Source organism: Amblyomma maculatum, chromosome 5 (genome assembly GCF_055883805.1).
Source record: "Amblyomma maculatum isolate TAMU_Amacu chromosome 5, ASM5588380v1, whole genome shotgun sequence".
Taxonomy (NCBI): Eukaryota; Metazoa; Arthropoda; class Arachnida; order Ixodida; family Ixodidae; genus Amblyomma; species Amblyomma maculatum.
This window is the reverse complement of record NC_139348.1, coordinates 154,282,486-154,288,233: the sequence shown is the minus strand read 5'-3', so window position 1 is coordinate 154,288,233 and position 5,748 is coordinate 154,282,486. Positions and strand designations below refer to the sequence as shown.

Sequence of the window (5,748 nt, the reverse complement as noted above, 5' to 3'; positions counted from 1 at the left end):
TTTAACGTGTCCTCTGTATGTTCTATTTTAGCTTAAGTGACCTTATTAAGGCTGCACATGCGGAAACACTTCCTCAAAAACCATCATAGCGCCAGCTGAACGTGCGCATAATTATATAAAGATAACTAGCAGCTGCGCTCTTATTATTTTTTTTTTTTGCCGATTTTTCATTGTTGTAACCTCGAAAACTTTGGTATAAAAGCAAGGTAGAAATGAGGCACCATCACTATCGACGACGGGTGAAGAACTGTCAATAGGCCTCCACCAAAATGCGTTCTCTGGCAGTCTCTCTGGTCGTTTTCATGGCTTTGGCAGTACTTGCTGCGCATGGAAAGAAGCAGGGGAAAGAAGGTATGATTGACCATTTTTATTTTCTCGGAGTACGTTTATGTCTGAACGGTAACATGTGGGTCCATTGCAGTTCTTCAGCCTGGAGGTATTTGTATTCTGGAAATGTAGCATGATATTTTGTGTTGCTTACCCTTTCGTGTCTGTAGTAAGTGCACCTAACATAATTTCTAAACTCAAGCGGAAGTTTTTAATGGGTGGTAAATTAGACTATCCTGTTATCTACTGATGTACTTGGTGACCTACATTCATCAGCATCGAAGATTTTTTCTTCACCAACAGAATCCGCATATTTTTTGCTATAATGTCAACACTAGGTACAAATGTGTTTAGAGGCCCATATAAATAAATAATAAATACATTTATATGAAAACGAACAGTTAATGGTGTTTGAAATGATAAAATTACCATTTTATTTGAATTCTATAAGTATCGCGGCTGAATCAAAGTGATGAGAGACACCCGTCTGAAATTATAAGATGATGGCGGAACTACAAAATTTAGTAATATAAGCCCCTGCTGAATGGAGTACAATGTTATTGAAGCCATTCCATGCCTTGTGGAGGTAGGCGACAGGCTATGAGATTTCGGAATGAAGCGGCTGGTTAGAGATGGCATGTTGAAAGTGTAGATATTGTTTTGCTCCGATAATGGCCTCATCAATGACACCGAGCGAATGAATTTCGTTTCATCGGCTTCTAGGCAAGTGCAAACACCATGGTCAAATGATTAAAGAAGGTGAGACAGTAACTCTGCAAGCACCCTGCGAGCAAGTCAAATGCGAAGACGGCAAAGTCCAGGTACTGAAAACGTGAGTATATGTTTACTCTAAAGTATAGTTATGCTCTTGAACTTCTCCGTGATTTTATTTTATTTTTTTCAGAAATGGTGAATTCTTTGAAGTTTCTTATCTATATTAGCATAAAACTACAATTCCAGGTTCACATAGGGCTACACATTAAGCGCAATATTTTGTAAACTTAAACGTTTCGTTGTAAGCTTTAGTACTGAAATGAGGAAATGCTGGTATTGGGGGACACATCATAAATGAATCGTCCTTAGTTCGTACAACTTTTTCGTTTGCATGCGATAGTGCTAAAGGTCCCAATAAACACAAAGTAGAAAGACAAACAACGTGCCGATGGTGGGAACCGAACCCACGACCTGTACTTCATTTGTGTATACTACTATGCAGACAACCACACTCACTAATTAGAATATTCTGCGCCGGCGTTGTGAGCAAAAATTCGCGGGCATGGTGCTGGCATGTACGTACGTGGTAGCCGACATGGTCGGGCGCTGACTCTTCGATGGTTTCTGCGACTTAACCAAACCTTATGATGTGAGAAAGTTGGGAACATCTGCCAACTTGGGTTGTTCATTCCAGGTGGATTCTTGAATAAATATCATACTTTCAGTGCTCTTGGATACCGAGTCATGGACGGTACAGCCATAGGCTTCGCTCCACGTTCATCAGATTTGGTTAAACTGGTGCTTACAATACAGTTGGGGCGCTACATATGACGGGTGGTCGCACACGCTATCGCGTCATGGCCTTAAAAACAGACATTAAACGTCCCTAACAATTTTAATGCGAAAGCATTTAATGGTTCATGCTGTCGTTCGCAGAAGGTGTCACACTTTGCGGCCAGCCTAGGTCACGTGATGGCACCCGAGATGACGACCACCATAGGTCAAGGTGGGCGGCCATAGGCCGACGCCCCCGCAGGTGGACGTATTAAGACTTACGTCTTCGCATCTTTCGGCTTACGCCTTTCATTACGGGGTAGGCGGTAGCTGACCGATGACATGACCGCGATCACTAACTGGACGTAGGGTTTCTTGACATACGTTTGGTAGGCGCTGCCAAATCGGGCCTTCTCATTTCGTATATAGGAAGGTGGTATCAGAATCAGCCTGCCAAGGCCCGTGCATTCATGTTATCCCTAGGCCGCGGAGGCACGTGGTTAAAGGGGGGCTTTATATGTTGGCTGGTGGCTTACGCGATGGCGTCATACTGGTGCTTCCATGAACGAAGAACCACACAGCCTACAGAAGTAGATGCAGTAAAATAAGGAATCGGCGAAGTTTCACAGAACTGCTTTCGTCTTATCGCACTTTAGCTGTTCAAATTTCCACACAATTTTTTTTTCCAGTACCAAACCAATTCTGCTGAGCTATGAAGTATATAATCGTTTCTTTACACTTCTGGTTGCGCGCTGCTTCTGAACCATGTTTAACATTGGTCAATGTGTTGCCTCTTAAAAGAAGAACAGTTCTTGAATTCTGCTTGAAGCAAGGCAGGCTGATTCAGTTAATGCGTCCCTAGTTTGACCTTTGCAGCAACCATATACCTTGAAACTTGAATTATAAACATTCCGATGTTCAAATAAAATTATGTTCGACCTTGTTTTTCCTCTCCAAAAATATTATGAAGAGCTGCTGAAATTTTTCTATTGATACGAAATATTCTCCTGAAGCAATGCGGAATTTGATTGGTTGGTTGGTTTGTGGGGTTTAACGTCCCAAAGCAACTCAGGCTATGAGAGACGCCGTAGTGGAGGACTCCGGAAATTTCGACCACCTGGGGTTCTTTAACGTGCACTGACATCGCACAGCACACGGACGCCTTGCTTTTCGCCTCCACCGAAAAGCTGCCGCCGAGGCCGGGACTCGATCCCGCGTCCTTGGGAACAGTAGTCGAGCGTCGTAACCACTGCGCCACCCCGGCGGGGTAAATACGACATATACTTGCGCGAATTTCCAACAATTCCACACCTTTTTGTTGCACCCTAAAGTGTTATATTTACACTATAAGGAGGAAGTAGACAATGCAATTGAACTCACTTGAATCGTGTAATGGAACAATTAGTTCCAGATATCACAACTGAAGCTATCGGATCTTTTGAGGTAATACAATGTTATCCAAAGCAGACAACGAATCACATTTGCTTTTACCATAGTCGGGCACTACAGACACAATTTCAGCCGCTCAAAAGCGCAGGCAGTTCACATCACCAGGTACCAAACTTGAGAAAATGCGAAATTTATCCAACACAGCACCCAGAAACGCTGTTGCCAAAAATGTTTAGAGAAGGCGCGGAAGTCTCAGATCGTATCATATTTTCGCACATACTTGTTTTAGAACTATTTTACATGAAGATTATGCAACTCAAGACAAGCCAGAAGCACGGACATGGAGCCCTTTGAAATGTGGATAGGAAATGTTGCAAGCCACTGCTCGAACCAACGTCATTATTGAAGGCCGTAGCTGGAACTTCGCAGACGATCACTAGAACACTGGGGAATCATGACGATGATGGGTATGTACAGATGGAAGCGAGGAAAGTTCTTGCACCACGTTCGCACAATTCCCCTCGGAAAGGAAGTGGCAGCCCTGGTCACTGTTTAGACAAAAGCGGATAGGTGAGCTTCATGCTCGAAGCGTGAGCAACCCCTTCTGAGCGCCGACGCTGATTGGCAACGGCATGCGAGGAGACAGCGCGGTAGTGCACAGGAGATATTATTGTGGAGTACGATATAAGGATCGATGTAGCGAAGGAGAAACTTTTTGTGCAATCCAGGAGTGCGGACAGGTGCCCAGAGAAATTCATCACTGGGCAAAAAGGAGACACTGGGATGGTTCTGGTCATAGCGGTGCATCAGTATTGTGGCAGCAATTTGTCGACAATATTTTCAGCAGTGACTCATAATCAGTGATCAGCTGTATTTCTGCTATAGCTTGAAAGCAGGCACTTAAACCAGCACACGTTTATGTTATAAGAATAAATTTTTATCTAACATTCCTTTAACGTGAAAGGAATGCCAGATAACCGTCAGCCACAAATGCTTACACCATGATTTTGTTTCGGCACAGCTTCACTGTGAGGACAAACACTTCCACCACAAAACGTCATATTATAAAGGAGAAATGGTTACTGCAATTTTTCTGAAAAAAAAAAAATGCTGCCTGCTTCGCGTATAAATTGAAGAGAGATCACTTTTTAAAGATTGAATGCGCAATATGGATATATGTATAATTTTATTCCATGACAATGTTATTTCTTCTTTCAGGTGCCCAAACAATGATGGTGATGCGTGCACATACGCTAAAGAAGTCAAGGATTCCGGCTTGAGTTGCTGCCCCATGCCTTTGATTGAATGCCACGACTAGTTAGGCGCCGATGACGCAGAGCATGTTGCACCAACAGGCCAGTTGTGCATCCACGCTGTGGCGAAACCCTCAACGTTTCTGCCATGAAAATTATCGGTCTCATGTGTGAAAAAAATGCCTCATAAAAAAAAAATTTTATTTGCTCATTCTGACCGGGGAAAATAAAAATCATGGCATGCTGAAATACACTGCATCTTTATTTCTCTAAACCATGCTTCAATCTATATTAAACACCTTTATAACTAACCCACAAAACCTAATATCCTGTAAGTAACTTGCTCTACGTTTCATATGTCACGAAGACATTCATAACGGCTTTACAGTTCAGTTCAGTTCAGGCGTTCAGTCGTGTCCGACTCTTCGTGACTGATACACATATTCGAAAAGTGTCACTGATACACATATTCGATTTTTTTTTCTGATTTGAAAATCATCCAGAAGATTGAATGCTAGTGTCACGACATCAGCCCAATACATTAATATCGGTTGAATTAGGCAAACAGTAGAACATTTTGCAGTGTATTGGCATGCATAGGCTAGCTTAGGTCAGCATTTATAGCTCGTGCTGCCATATACTACAATTTAATTTTTTGCTCGATAGCTCAATATACATTTAGCACATGAAACACGCTGTTCACACCACCCTCCTCAGGCACACTTGACATACTACTTCGCACGACGCTTCCCGCGTCAAACATTTCTTTCTTTCGCATTAATAAGCGGGACACTTATGAAGTTTCAGGGAGGGCTGAGAAAACCACTGGCGCTTTGTGCTTATTCGCCACTTTTTTTTTTTTTTTTTTCAGATTGTGTTACATTCGATACACATATGGCAGCACTGCTTTCGGTGCTGCACCATTTTTCTCTTCAGAGGATTTTTTCCACTCTAATTCTTTCTGCAGCAAGGTCTCATTAATTGACACCAGGATTAGCTCAAGCTAACCTGTTTCTTATTGTTTCAGTCTCCTTACCGAAACACTTGCAAGTTATTATTACAAGAATTGCTTAGTGCCCTATTCACAGTTTTAGAGTGAGACTAATCATAGTGCAGCAGTCTCTTTCATCACATTGTATTAATCGTAAACTGCAGCAATTTAGACTCACCTGAACCTTCAGGGTGATGATGATGATGATGAACCTTAAAAAAACTGACAAACAATCTGCAAGGATGAGAACCGTCTGGTACATAACAGCATTTTAAGCAGAGCCATTCCAAAAGCCAAACC

The 5,748-nt window shown here is 42.4% G+C and overlaps 1 long non-coding RNA gene across 1 annotated transcript; it reads left to right on the top strand.

Moving 5' to 3' along the window:
- Nucleotides 1-243: 243 nt before the first annotated feature.
- Nucleotides 244-4,646, top strand: LOC146190016 (uncharacterized). Its single transcript, XR_014707329.1, has 3 exons — nucleotides 244-351; nucleotides 1,051-1,159; nucleotides 4,423-4,646. It is a non-coding gene; the product is annotated as an uncharacterized LOC146190016 (long non-coding RNA).
- Nucleotides 4,647-5,748: the final 1,102 nt, after the last annotated feature.